General features: G+C 46.6%; 1 protein-coding gene across 2 annotated transcripts in view; it reads left to right on the forward strand.

Annotated features, from left to right (window-relative positions):
- Positions 1–15686, forward strand: part of LOC142582857 (uncharacterized) — an 87780-nt gene that overhangs the window by 12459 nt on the left and 59635 nt on the right. Inside the window, exon 1 of one of the 2 annotated variants that reach the window (XM_075692942.1) lies at positions 5579–6270. The exons of the other annotated variant lie outside the window; for it this stretch is intronic. The gene's annotated coding sequence lies outside the window, so the exon portion shown is untranslated. Of the gene's footprint in view, positions 1–5578; positions 6271–15686 lie in introns of those variants that run through there. 2 annotated transcript variants of the gene reach the window in all.

Here is a 15686-nt window from a genome sequence, read left to right on the forward strand (position 1 = left end):
CAGGATGCACACACGTCTATACAGACGGCTCCAGTACAGCAACCTGTTCAACTTCATGATTCATTATACCGCACCTCAACAAGCAAGACTCATTTAAGTTATCTCGTGCGACTTCGTCCACAACGGCTGAACTGTTCGCAATCTTATGTACGATAAAATTTATATTGTCAGTAAGAGATGCGCTAAAATGGGTAATTTTCAGCGATTCACAGGCGGCTCTAACATCACTCTGCAGCACAAAGGGGAAAACATTCAGTAACAGTATAATATATGAAACACTTAAAAACCTTACAAAGGCAAGCGAAGCGAAACATGCAACAGCATTCCAGTGGATACCAGGGAAGTGCAACGTTCCTGGCAACACAGCAGCCGATGGAGCAGCACGACAAGCGCACCTCAAAGATGTGGTTCCGCTCTTAATATCAAAGAATGAATTACGCTGCATTATAAGGACAACGTCTTTCAAAAGGTCTAGAAACACTTGGTTTGACAAGAATTCTAAGAGCTCGGACTTATGCCATATTGATCCATTTATTGAATTCAAATTTTCATTGTCATTAGATAGAACTATAGAAACCCGTATTTATCGATTAAGGCTAGGCATTGCCTACACAAAGCATTTCTTACACAGAATTGACCGAGCAGAAACCCCCGAATGTGATTGTGGATTTGTAGATGAAGATATAAACCACTACCTTCTATATGGCCCACATCACGACACACCAAGATCTTAAATCAGCGCTAATTAAATTAGGCCGTAGACCTTACAGTTTAAGGAAACTTCTGGGCCCTTGGCCAACAACGGCCTTGCAGAAGAGCGCTTTAAAAGCACTAGAGTTTTCTCGAAGACAGCGGCATTGTTGGACGTTATTAGCGTTTCATTGTTCCCTTCATTTCGATGTCACTGTATATATGCATCTGTTTGTGAATTATGTTATGTTGACAGTTCTGTTGTGACTGTATGTGATAATGCATTTACACGATATATGTACCACCCGCTGACTAGACAACGTGTTATTAGGCGACAGTATCGTTTGTACTTTTGAGACTTTTATCTACATAACTGTGGATACATTTACCTTGTATATTATATGTACCATGTGTTCCTTACGTCATAGTCTTCCTGTGGAAACGTTGCGTGATAAGTCCTGGTGCTTGTGTGAAAAGATTATTTGATATGTAATCTTGAACCCTGTATGATGTATGACGCAACCACTCAAGAGATAAGGAGTAGCCGGCGCCTTAAATTGTGCGCCAACATCTCCTTATATCATATCAATAAAAAAATGCATAATAACCCTGTCGGAAAAGCAGAACAGTAAAGGACCGCCTCAAACTGCAGAATGGATGCACCTCGCAAGCAGATTGTACATGTGAATGAAACCAGACCAAGAGCTACAATTCTGCTACGACTAAGTGCCAGTTATATTGATGCATCGGAAGGTTCTAGCTAAAACTGTGTGGGGCAGAATACGTCTTATTAGCGGTGAAAATAAAGGGTGATCGATCCTCCCTTTATTATTATTTCGCACGATTCTTAGTCAACGATGATGCTATTTTCTGACCCCAAAAATTTCGACGCAACTTTCTCGAGATAAAAGTTTCTTTCGTACGGGACAGCCTTTCTAGCTGAAATTCTGAAAAGCGGTGGACGAAGAAGTTTATTGATTGGAAAAGGCAGGGACGTCGGCCGGAAAGTGAAGTATCTGGCCTGCTGCTCTGCGCAAGTGAAGGGGAAGAGGAGAAGAAAGAGGATTACAATGGGGCACGATGATGGGTGAAACGAGATGAAAGAACACATCGCGTAAGTGTTATCATCACAAGCGCGAGTCCTGAAGGCCCGTGTCGCCTAAGAAACGTGAAAAAGTACGCACTGCCTCTATCGTCTTCCAACTCTCCGGCCATATGCGCCTAGCAGGAGGTCCTCCGATAGAAGTGTGCTGTCTAAAATAATTACAAGAGTGCACAGATGCATTGTGACACTTTCAAAACCTCCACGAACTCCTTTGGGAATTTAAACGTGTTGTTGTTACTCGTCGCTCACTGCTACATTGTGCTCTGGGATAAAAAGTTCCAGTTTTCGTTAAAGCCGTCTATCTACTAATTAGAAATCACCACATTCCGACCAACACGCTGCCAGAAAAATATGGGGTTTTTCAGGCAAAAACAACGATCTGATTATGAGGCACGCAGTAGTGGGGGCGTCCGAAAATTTGGACCAGCTGAGGTTCGTTAACGCGCACCGAAATCTAAGTACACGAGAGTATCCGCCCCCATCGAAATGCGGCAACCGTGGCCGGGATTCGATCCCGCGGCCTCGTGCTTAGCAGCCTAACACCGTAGCAATTAAGCAACCGCGGCGGGCGAACGCGCTGCTTGCTGCAACATGGCACCGTATTGCAAACTGCAGCTGGCGTGAACCGATCAAAACAGCGACCTTGTGAAAGTCGATGGCGCCACGCGGAATGGCATCCGGCGTCAGTGGATCATCATGCTCAGTATCAAGCAGTCTCAAGCAAACTCAAGTGCAATCTCAACTGTGGCAGGCCTGATAAGCAAAAGTACAGAAAGCTGAGTGAGTTGGAGTGGATTCATAGCTACACTACGCCCTTTGTCCTCGCCTTGTCGCGCCATATTTGCAGCAACCATGGATTAAAACCTAGTAAGGTTAACGTTCTGTTATATGAGTGCCGTTTACACTTCAGCCGTGGTCCGTTGTGAGTCCTGATGTCTCGCAATGGTAACAGTTGCTGCTATTCGCATGCCCTTCTTGCGGCTCAACCTAGGTAAAATTTCTGGTTCCTTCTTCGTTGAGTATCACATACTCGCATATATTACGTCTTGTCAGCATTCACATAATTTTGATATCAACTTTTCCAGTTGCCGTTGTATTAAAATTGATAACATTATGTGAAATTTACAAGCTGAGGTAGCATAGATGTGCACTACACCTCCATAAGCTAGCAGTTTGTGACAGGCCAAGTACGACTTCGAGAATGCCAAAATGAAAATGTAAGAGCTCCTTTATTTTTCAACAATGGGTCAATACTGGAGCACAGGTCCATCATTTCGGACCCGCAGTTGTATAAATTACGTAAAACACTACAACGAGCGCGTTACCTAGCAGAGGGACTCGTTTCAAACATCTGTCACTACGTGACGTACGTAAGTAGTCTTACTACTGTTCAGCCTACATACAAACATAGTTCTCAAGGCTTTCATCATCATGCCATCAATGGTCAAACATTCTATTGGAGCCTTTTGGCTACTGTCACATTCTTGCACACTTTCGAACAACACGTCATATCGTTTCACAATTCCGAACAAATCCGACCTAGCAAGACGTCAAAATGACTAGGGCAGTGCTTGTAAAAGCATAACAGTGCTTTGAGCACCCTAATTTTGCTCCTGGCATGTCGCATTAGTGCCGCGGCAACCATACAGAAATATTACATTGTATTTCAGTGGCTACCTGGGCACTGCAACATTACTGGCAATGAAAATGCCGACAAAACTGCCCGTGGGGCACATGATGTACGTGAAAGCACCTAGATACCATTGTCGAGAATGGATGCAGCGCGGCACCTCAGCGGTCATGCCCATATTATTACTGTAACGAAATGGAACGCGCCGGAGTTCACCAACCGGCGCCTATATACCATGGACCCGCATGCGACATTGCAACTTTTACCGGGTTATAACCGACGGGAAGAAACGCTATTGTGCCGCTTGCGAGAAAGAGTTTCTTTGACAAACGCTTACTCATTCCTAATTGGAATGGCGGACAGTCCCAATTGCATCTGATGTGGTGTCGAAGAAGCGACCAAAGATCTCCTGCGTGACTGATCTGCATACGAAGACGAGAGGAGTACCCTTCGTACAGCTTTGGGGCACTTAGACGACCGTCATTTCACAGAGGAGATCTTGGGCCTGTGGCCTCGTGCATCTGCTATGGGCAAGGCCATGCACGAAGGTGCTGGTGCGTTTTTTGAATTCACCAGCCTATTAACCACCTGTGACTGACTCAGTGATGAACGCTTATGTGTGCAACAACGCAATCTGTGAACTCCGTTTTTTCCTTCTCCTCTTTCAATCCCCTTTCTCCCTTCCCCAGTGCAGAGTAGCCTACCGGGCTCAGCCTCGTTAACTTCCCTGCCTTTCTGTTAAGACTTCTCTCTCTCTCTGTACAGAATTGTTCCACTCTATATGCCATCTCGTAGTAGTAGTAGTAGTAGTAGTAGTAGTAGTAGTAGTAGTAGTAGTACAGACGGCTTCTATTATTATACAGCCTTGGCTTCGGTACCTGCATGATGAAGTGGGTAAACGTTCCGTGCCTTTTCTCTCCCAGCCACTGGGAAGTTCAAAATGTTATGCCGTATGTACAAGAGAGGAGCATAAAGTCCATAGATTAGCTCTGTCGCTGAAAGGTTCATGCTCACAGAATATTTTGTTGTACTAGTTGGTGAACAGACATGACAGAAGTCCCGCAAAAGTTCGGAAGTGTATCGCTTTATACTGTCGACTTTCTTTTGTTATGTAGGTTCATGCTCAGTTCACAATCAGTATAGGATAGAACATTCCTAAACCTACTGAGTCGAGGCACGCGAGTGCTGCAGGACAAATATGCTTTTGCTTTCTGTCGCTCAGAACCCACGAGTCATAGGTCTGACTGCATCATGGGTGACATATAGGGTAAAACAAACCTCTTAGATCAAAGGTGCACAGTGAACTCGAATCGAACGAGGAGGCACAAGAATAAGCGCTCTTCTAGAAATCACAACTGTGCAGGCACGGATATCTACATATTGTGCTTTCTTATGAAGCCCTTTAACTACATCACAGTTCTCGCGTCAGCCGTCTCATGGCTGGTCTTCTATACGACTGAGGAGAACACACAAGCCTTCCGCCCTTGCACTTTCTCCGTCCAGCGTCGCGCGCTGTCGCTTTGCAGCACGCCAACTATGCAGCGCGAACAATGTCCGCACCTATTCATCGTCAAGGGCTGCGGACGCGCATTTGCGGTGTGTCATATAATCGCCGCGTTCACAGAAACGCCGCTCGCGCATAGCGTAGGTCGTGAGTGTCAGCAACGGCAAAACGCTTCCCAAGCTTTTTTCCCCCTGGTCCCGCCACCAAGTGGGGGTCACCCGGCGGACCAAATCCTGCTTGCCACGAGAAGGAAAGCGACTTCAAGTCCGTTCGGCTGAAAGCAAGATTCGTGCACGGCGCGGATGCAACACGACCGAGGAGGGGGGGTTTCCCCGCAGGCCCCATTTGACTGTGCTAGTGCATTCTTGTGCTTCTTCTCGTCTGTGCTTTTTACTTTCCTCCGGTGAAGAACAGTTAAGAAGGCAAAGGGGAGGGAACGATGGAGAGTACACCATCCCAGAGGCTTAGTGGTTTTCGAACGAGGGGCGGAGGGGGGGGGGGGGACGCTTCGAGTGGCGAAATGGGTCAGACGGCGCAGGCTGGCCCACTTTCGGCGACGCGGGGAAATTTCGCGATGCCGCTTTTCGCTCGCGTCGCTGTTTGACGTGGGGCGCGCGCGCGCCGGTCGACAACGAAAAGGCAAGAAGACGCTCACCCGTGCGCGCGTATGCATTTGTCCTACGCGTGGTGAGCCGGACTCGGTGGCACCTTGCCCGGTACGTCGTTCTCCTCGAGGCGTCGGCGGTCGTTCGTCGGGGTCGTTAGACCGAGCACGTGAGCTGCGTGAGATAGAGAGAGGAAGACTTCACTTTCGACAATCATCCGTCATCGACGCCTCGTTATTTTCCTCTTTCTCGTTGCTTTCGCGAAGTGATCGCTGAAGCAATTGACATGCCATACTCGCATTATATAGGACTTCAAGCTAGCGTTCACAAATTGCAGTTTTGGTAGGGTCCTAACGCCTCTTCTTGCACCTCAAGCCTACGTTCGACTGAAGGTTGTGTTCCACCGACCTGCGAGCAAATGCGGGTGAATTGTCAGTTTGCACGTCGTGTTGTGCGGTGATTTGCGGCACGTTGTGACATTGCCGTCGCGCGGTGTGCGGAGTGCTTGATGTCAGCGCGGACGACAACCACGGCGCGATCAGAGACGCGGCTGTGCCCGAGCGACGCGACACGTCGTCCAAGTACCGACGACCGGGTTCGTCGACTCCTTCGCCTCCTGCTTTGGCGTCCCACGCCAGGAGGGCCCGTCGCACCCGCCGCCTGCTCATAGCACCGTCTTGCGTGCACCTTTGTATCTAGTCGTCCCGGATCTCTACGGTCCATATTCGAAAACAAGGTGCGTTCTGGAGTCCTTCGTTATGCATGAAACCTCCGCACGTGCCCCCAAGTTTTCCTCGTTTTCTAATGGCCAGTGTGCCGCGTTTTATTGCGTATTTTTTTCCGCGTATGTATACGCTTTGGTGCGGAGAAAAAAATAAAACTGCTCGCCCACGCTAGCCGTAAAGCAAACACGCGACCGCACAGTATGTAGCGCGGAACAACTCATGTAAATTTCCGTGTAGCTTTTTGTAAAAGAAGCCCCCTGTGAGCACTAGCCGTTCTATCAGCGCTTTGTTACGTTAGGGCGTCCTCGTGTATGCGAAGTTAGAGGTCGAGATCATTCTCGACCTCTAACTCAGTCGAGACAGGTAAAAAATTTACACTCCTGAATTGTTTAGTGAAGTGACAACCAACTTTGAGGTATCAGACACAAATAACTGGCGCGCGCGCACGCACGCACACACACACACACACACACACACACACACACACACACACACACACACACACACACACACACACACACACACACACACACACACACACACACACACATATATATATATATATATATATATATATATATATATATATATATATATATATATATATATATATATATATATATATATATATATATATATATATATATATACCCCGCTCAGGACAAGGTTTCAATTATTCCTAGTCTCTCTTCAGGCGTATCCTCTTGTTCAAACATCCCATCGGATCATGTAAACGTGTGTATATAATACGACAGAGCAATAAAAAAAAAGCAGCTGGTGAGGTTCTATCAGGAGCCCTGTCCAGCCTGAGCTTAGCCTTAAAATTTAATGCCGTTGCTAATGTACTAGCTCACGTCAGTTTCGTAGAAATGAAAAGGAATTTTACAGTCGAGAAAATACACAACGCGCTCTCTTCCTCTCTCCTGCTTTGTGTATTCAAAGGATACAGAAGGAGAGAGGGGGAAATTTATTTGAGTAAGAGCTGAGGGGTGGGCCGGAGGCAAATGTCTTATAGCCCGCTAGTCTGTCCAGCGGGAAGAAGAAGAGAAATGGAGGGGCATGATGTTTGGCAGTAGGCCCGTATCTAAATTTATACATGCACCGATCTGGTCTGGAAATATCCCCTTGGTGCCATTTTTGCAATTCATTAGAGACGATCGAACACTACTTACTGGAATGCCGGCGTTGCTCCTCCCTGAGAAAAATGACATTAGAAATTACAGTGCAATAGCCCGGCCTGCCATTGAACACTCCGGTACTGTTGTCTTTTGGAGCGTCTGTGCTTGGGCACTCACACAGGAATGTGTGCATCGCCTTAGAAAAATTCATTATTCAATGAAACCGATTTCATTGTTGGCCGTGTTATTCTTTTCATTCCTCCTTTATTGGCTCATATATATTATATATAAATTTTTCTCTCGATTGAATTACAGTCTACTGAACCATTTTGAACTTTTCTCGCTTCAATTTGTGCAACAAAATTATAGATATTTAAGCTCATTACCTGAACGCATAAGCAGAATCTCCCCGACTCTTGGCCAATCGCCGTGGGTGGGTATGCGCCAAGCTCAAGGTCATCATCATCATCATCATCATCATCATCATCATCATCATCCTGTGAATCTACGGACATTCATGTCCTGACAGCCCGTTCATAGCCTTATTTTGAATGTGAGCGTGTGTTTCCGAAGAATTGTAGGAGCGCTTTCATGGCTCCCCTCGTTGGTGTGAGATATCGGGCCAAGGGGCCCTGTAATAGGTCTCTTGCGTAAATTATCGCGACCATACCACGTGATCAGTTGCTCTGCAGATCTCCGACTACTACACGAACCTGCCACGCTAAAATCCCGTGCCGACTCTTGGTGATAGGATATGTGTCTGCCATTGTCGAAGTCAACGTGCTGCCATAATCGACTCACGATTCATCGGCAGCATTGCCCCTTAATTGTCTTATACAGATCCCCCACTCGCTGCACTTTGCATATAGAAGTACTTTGCATAACGTCAGCTATTCGAACCGTGTTCCAAGCCCATTACGGGAAGCTGTGGAATGAGCTTAATGACAGAGCTTAAAAACAGAAGAACGTTTGCAGGTTGTTGGCCGCCGTCGAGCGACGCTCTCTTTAGAGTTTGTTTCTTCTTTCTTTTTGCACTTTTAGATGTTCAACAACGAAGCTGCAGAATCTCACATTTGGCGAAAAAGAACTCGACGTTGCTCTTTAGGTTTCATATTCTAAAAGCACAGTGATATGCGAAGAAAGAAAAGCTTTAAATCGCTGCTTGAAATGACTTTGTGAACTCTGAAGCCACATTGGTACGCGTTACCAGCCACGTGTGGTTTGCAGTTGCATCTTTACGCGGAGTAGGTAACTCGGTTTCTCGCATCTCGCTGCAAAAATACGTGCCTGTACATAAATATGCAGGTAAATACGAAAGACGCGCCGTTTTATGTTGGGACATTTATCGCGGAAGGTAATAAAATTTGTTTATGGTAGGCCATTTTGTAACGCTGTAAGCCCGTCCCGCACGCTTATTGTTCAACGTTTCTCGCCGAGATGCTTGAAACAACCTCTGAAACGTTGGTGGCCGAACTCTGCGCGACAACGCACGCAGAAGCCACATGGCAGTTTGCAGGGGGGCCCTGAATGTTTCAGTTTATAGGGCGAAACCTTGCATCACCTTGCGCCGCAGTTTAGTTGTGTATAGGATCGGCTTCAGCTGCTGTATGCGCTCATGTTGTGGCGTCCTGTGCTCCACTGTCTACCGTTTCGCAAACGCTCTTAGTGCAGGTTATTCGCGAGTTCGGAGCTTTCTTTTCAAGAGGAGGACGACGTCAAGGGTTTTGTACCTCGCATTTGAAACTCACAAAAATGAAAAAAAGAAGGGAAAAAAAGGTTGACCCTGTTTTATTTTACGAGACCGATTTAAATGTCTTTCGCATACATGTATCGTTTAACTAGGAACGGCTACATTTCGGTAGCACTGCATGCAACTCACGTCGTAACACGGCTCCCTTCCCTGTAACATCTCCTTTTCTCTTGCGTGCTTATACCGTCGTGATCCCGTTTATTCATGGCAATGCAACAAGCGTCGGATGCGTTGTAGCTTGCAAACATGTTACAAATGCTGCTTTTCATTTATTGCCACACTGGTAAGGGAGCACAACTTGATATGAGAAGCTCCGTGCGTGCTTTTATGCTGCTCAGTTTTGGGGTAACGAAGATAGGCTTCACGTGCTCCAAATGGGCACTTCATATTTGCAGTTACGGCGAGTAATATTATTTATGAGAGTCCGTAAAAAAAATGGTGAAGGTTGCAGGATCGCACGGCGCATGCTGATGTCGTGCACGCGGCGCTGACGATATTTATGCTGTTGTACAGGAGCCATTAATTTAAGATGTCTCTAGTCACGTCTTTAATGTATGACAGTGTTAAATACCCTAGAAACGGCAGCCATACAAGTATGTGCTTGGAGTCGCGTTATTGTCCGTTAACATCATGCCACTTACTTGTCTCACTTTCTTTTTTTACCTCACAGCTTTCAAAAGTATAATTAAAATTCAAAGTAGTTCTTTCAGTGAGCTCCTGCAAGGTCACAAGTTCAAGCGTGAAGAGAACAGCAACAGATAGTACGCGGCAGCAAAAAAAAAAAAGAAAATATTTCGGTCGAGAGCCACAAGTTATTTTTCGAAACTTAGAACTCAGGCGACAGGCATTCCGTGAATACCTGAATGTTGCTACGGGCAATGTTTATTGTGTAAACGTTGACTACGTCCACGATAGGCATGTCGCTCTCGGAAGACTCCATGTATCCGCACGTTTAGAGAAGGGCTTTTAACACCGATCCGTCGAGTTGACGCCGGAAACCCCTTTTCAAGCGTAACGCGAATCTCGGGCGCGCGGTGTCCCGCGCGCTGTGTACCAGTGTGAAAAGCAACGCGCGTGGCAGCTTCCTTCCGGTGAAAGTGACGCCGCACGCGCTCCGACGGCGCCGACCGGAGTCTTCGGTCATGCATGGTTGGCCAGTGCCGGGCGCGTTGTGCCACTTTGGAGACCGCACGCGCGGTGTGCGCGGGAAATGCAGATGCGACGGGGCCGCGCGAGCGAAAGCGGAGCGCTAATGGGGAACAGACGCAGCGTTGCCTGGAACTGCTTCGATCACATATGAGTGACCAACCGACGACATCAGTGGTGATGGCGATGGTACGAAAATTAGGACGGAAATTACGGCTTGGTGCAATTATGTCCGGAAAAAAAAAGAGAGAGAAACAAGAAGTGTCACTGATCGCGTATGATTGCATAAAATAAAGAGTGAGGGAGAAAGAGGACGAGAGAGAAAGAAAGAGAGAGTGAGAGATAATGTAAAGAAAAGGGGAGGGGGAAGGAACACTATTAGCCCAAGCACTCCGTACAGGTGATTCTGAAACATGCGGTCCCGGTGTTTATCACTGGGTAAATCCCGACGGTTCATTAAAATCTTTATCAATTATTGGTTACGTCCTTGTGTTTCTTAATGAGGTTACACACACGTTCGGCTGCGACGGAGGGAACGGCGTCAGTGACGGTATGCCCGCAGTCCGCCGTTGTCGCTGGCGTTCGATGTCTCGAGTTTGCTCGGTGCCGTGGTTAGCAGCATCCGCCCGGCATTGCCGCTTGCGTTTTTTCAAAATTAAATTACTTCAAAATTAAATGTGTCCGTCACGTAAGACAATGAATGGCTCATACGCAATGGCTTAAGCAATGGCCTTAAGCAATGGCTCCAACCCCCTTAAACGCGGCCTGCCCATTACGAAGACGGAAGAGAAGTGAAATTCACCGCTGGAATGAGGAGCGGCAACGTAGCCAGCTGTGGAAGACGACGACGATGACGACGAACGCGTGAGCAGTGGCCCGAGCACGTTTGCGCGTTAGCGCAGAGGGGCGCCAACGAGCCAGCTGTGGAAGAAAACGACGACGCTCGAGGCATTGCTGATGATGACAGTTCTTATTTTTTTGTACACGCGGACACGATAGTGGGGAAACTAGCCGTTCCCTAAGGTCACTTTCGCAAGTGATCTAAGCGACAAGTGAATCGTCCATGCGTCATACAAGAAGAACGCCATTACTTGTACAAATAAATTTTCATCCTTGTTCGGGCGTGTGCGTTACGGCCATTCCCAGCACTGCTTTATATCTGAACACAAGTGTTCGTTGATCTACACGGAGAAATGGTTGGGTAAACCTGTAGAGAAGCGTTTGTTAGCTTCGCTTTCCATGCTTTCTGGGGCCATTTGTTGCGCTTGTCGTGACGCTTAAACTGTAGGATAACATTTTACTTGTGCGCATTTTTCGTTTAGACTGTGTGGCACACGTTGATGTCACCACGTGTTATCAGTACACCTAAGGCATCGCCAATTTTCTTTAACGTATCTGTAAGATTGTAATTTCGCTGTTTTACTTCTCCTTTAATTTCAAAGTTTCCGCTGCGCGAGCACTGTTCCGTTTTAACTAAGTTTGTTTTGCAATATGGCTGACTCTCCCCAAGGTTAAATACTTAATGCCACAACGCTTCATTCAACGGCTGCCTGAAGTGCGCGGTTTTCATAATCAGGACCTTTACTATTTAGATCCATGCCTTTTTTCTTCATTTCCTCAATCTCTGCGCGTAAATATCTTTCCTGACATCGACTCTTTCGTTTCTTCTTTTAGATTCTTCCATTCAGGTCTTAATTCCTAGCTGAAATAATTGAGCAACTTTATTAGTTCTTTGTTATCTGCCGCTTTCGCTTAGCGGCTATGGCGTTGCGCTGATACGCACGAGGAGTTTGGATCAAATCTCGGCTGCGACGGCCGCATTTCGATAGCGGCGAAGTGCAAAAAACGCTCGTGGCTAGTGCCTACGGGAGCTGCAAGCGGGGCGGTTCAGCCAGCATGGGAATGATGGGTGGTACATGAATTTGCCGAAACTTCGTCCTTCAGGTTTCAAACGGCTTCGTCACTCTGTAAACCCGTCGTGTTCGACAAAGTACTCTGTACTAATTAATTAAATAAACACCACTAAAATTAGTCGGCCACAGTATTCGAACACAGAACCTTCGGCACAGAAGCCCGACATTGAAACCCTTACGCCACGGACGCATGCATCGACAGGCGGCATAGAACGCCGTAATGAGTTTCTCGCGGACAAGCCAGCGCGTTTCGATTCGGCAACTTCGACAGGCTGAACCACTGCATTTAGTAGCGAATGTGCGTGTTTGCTGAGTCTTGTGCACTTAGGAAAGTATAGATTGCTTTGAAATTTAGGAAAATGAAGGCAGATAAAGCATGACAAAAAGCCCCCAGAACGTCTGAGTATAAAAGCACGACGATCAGACAAAATCCGTTTGTACTACCCATCGTTCCCACAGTGGCTGAGCGATTGCAGCAAGGTAAATATACCTGGTAGCGAAGCTTCCATAGAAGCCCATACGTTCAAAGCATTGCGGTTCATGGGGCTTAGCGCCATCTATGTGAGGAGGGACCACTTCCGGCGGACGAAAAGCAACGTGACGCCATATCCGTTAAAAACAGAAGTGACGCCATTTTATTCTCAAAGGCGGGAAATTTGTTTTGGTGACCTGTTATTAGAGCTGTATATTCAAATGCCGCGCCATTCGACTTGATGTGCCTTTCGAGCTTTCAGCGCGGAAGCGATGCAAGAAAATATCTGCCGTACGGGTTTCGAATTCACACCCCTGAATACTTTCTTTGGAGGCCGGCAAAAGCTTTAGGTGTAGAGTGCTGGTCCTATCGTCGGACGCCAAGCCCGTCGTCCAGCCCAGTCGCCCGAAAACACCTAAACAATTATCTGGCCGTCTTAACTCGCTATTTTTTACTGTACACATTAAGAAACGATGAAACTACCTGCGTCATCAAATTCAAACGAACGTCGACAAGGAAAACAGGATAACGTGAGAGGGGGCGTATGGTAACAGGTGAACTTTACGAGCACGCCTGTCTGCACACTTCAAGAGCTGCATTGCATTGCAAGTGATAGCGACGACAACGCCCCCTCTTACGATAAGCGCTGAAAAGGGGTATTTATTGATAATCATTAAAAAAAATAGAGTTGCATTTCCTTTACTGTCACGCATATGCAAAATTTACTAGAAATTTTATTTTCGTTGAATGAATTTAACTGTGTCTCGCTTTAATTAAAAAAAAAACGATTTTTCTTTCCCAATGTCTGTTCCTTCCAAACATAGTCGGCTTCAATCGCTCCTCCCATAACGACCCTTGCTGATGTCGGTGACAATTTGTTCCGAACCGCTTTTCGCCCGAACCTTTGCGACCTATTTGGATCGACCTTGATTGCGGCGCCAGAGTTCCCTCTACTAAATGTTGTAGGAAACTCTGTTATCCAGATCAGCTGTTTCCCGCAGTGCTGTCACTGCTGCCTTGTGTGGGCTAAGAAGAAGGTGCCTGCTTTGTAGTCCTTGAAGACCACGTGATCCGGGCATCATTCAATTCCCTCCGCACTTGCGTTGCATCTTCTTGTTACCTCTGGTGATGCGCGACCAGCAAGGCACGTATATAGTAGATGATCAACGGTGCATTTAAGCCATCTGACAAAGCGATTTGTAATGAGCAGGAAAAACCATATCGGCTGTTGCCTAAAGAGCTGTCACTGCTGCCTTCAATCACGCATTCATGTTTGCAGCGCGGATTTGAAAAACAGAATGAAACAAGTGGAGTGGGCGTTTCCTTCTGTGTGTCTTTTTTTTTTCTTCAAGTCCGCGCTGCAAACATGAATGCGGAATACAGCAAACAACTAACCAGCTTCGCCGCTTTAAATGCCTTCAATCACTCATCCTCAATCAGAGGTCTAAAACTCGCTGCCAGAGATGCACTCATTTGGGCGGCCCGCGTGTAATTTTGGAGTTTTTATCCCCTTACCTTTTAGGTTGTCCTAAATCTAATGAAACACCCATGGGCGGCCCGTGGGGAACAAGCAACTGTGCCGCGACATCTATAGGCAACTTGTATACCACCCCTACGCGCAGCGCCCCAGTAATATTCGGGAGGGACAAATGCCGGGCAACCTGTGCCCCAGACTAGATCCGTTCATATTTCACCGGAAGACAGATTGAGGCTATATGAGAGTGGTAGTGTCGGTGGAAACTGTTCTTAGTGAACAGTCAATTATACGCAGGCGCTAGATAAGTCTAACTACACTGAAACAAATATACTGCTCTTGGAAGTGCTTGGAAACGGGGTTCAGTGTGTTCAAGGCAACACAAAACAGACATTTTATAAGAGGGAGCGGGTATAAAAAGCCTTTCCTGTTAAAACGTGTGCTTTCATAGGGAAATCACGTCTATTGCACTTCATTACGCTCACGCGTAGGGTGCAGCTGGCTCAAAGAGCCTGTGACGTCACAGCCGCTTTTAATTCTCGTAGGCGTGAACTATAGTGCTAAACCGTGCGAACAAAGAACGAAAAATAGCGGACGTTCTAGCAAGAACGCCGCATTAGCGCGAGCAGAGCCCGATTTCCCCGAGCATATAGCTTAATCTTGTAGTGGCATTTCCTTTAGGAAGTAGAGCACGTAAAAACAGGTTGAAAAGATAGGCCTACGCGTTTGCAGGAGATTGCAACGCCAGATGTAATTTGCAGGCCTGTCTTTTCGGCAATTCCGCCACGTTCCCTAAACAAACTCGCTCCGCCGCGATTTTTGTTTCTCCGCACACCAACAGATGACTTTCTTAAACGAAGCCGACAGCTGGGCTCGACGATAAGTATTTACACATTACCTGAATGCAAATGAAAGTATAAGCAAAAGGCGTGCGCACAACAAAAGAGCTAAAGAGCACAGCGCCTACAGTGTCACCTATTACAAACAGGGCTACAATTGGGACCAGCTGGACCAGCACAAAAACAGAATTTTGTGCTTTTGACCCACTGTAAGTGCATTTACATGTTTTATACCGAGTGTATTTTTGCACATCTTGTATGCATTTCTTTCTTTTTCTTTCTGCTTTATTTTTTGTTGCCTTCGGTAACCTGTACTACGGCGTTCTATAGTGCCTTTCCCCTCCTATTTTGTTTGAAATATTTTGTTGTTATCTCTCCCACCATATGTAATGCCCGCAAGGGCCTTTAGGGTATCTTTAGGGTATTGGAATCTGAACCTGGCAACGTTTAACGTTAGAACGCTATCTAGCGAGGCGAGTCTAGCAGTGTTATTGGAGGAATTAGAGGGTAGTAAATGGGATATAATAGGGCTCAGTGAGGTTAGGAGGACAAAAGAAGCATATACAGTGCTAAAAAGCGGGCATGTACTGTGTTACCGGGGCTTAGCAGAGAGACGAGAACTAGGAGTCGGATTCCTGATTAATTAGGAAATAGCTGGTAACATACAGGAATTCTATAGCATTAACGAGAGGGTGGCAGGTCTTGTTGTGAAGCT

Source organism: Dermacentor variabilis, chromosome 5, assembly GCF_050947875.1.
Source record: "Dermacentor variabilis isolate Ectoservices chromosome 5, ASM5094787v1, whole genome shotgun sequence".
Classification (NCBI taxonomy): Eukaryota; Metazoa; Arthropoda; class Arachnida; order Ixodida; family Ixodidae; genus Dermacentor; species Dermacentor variabilis.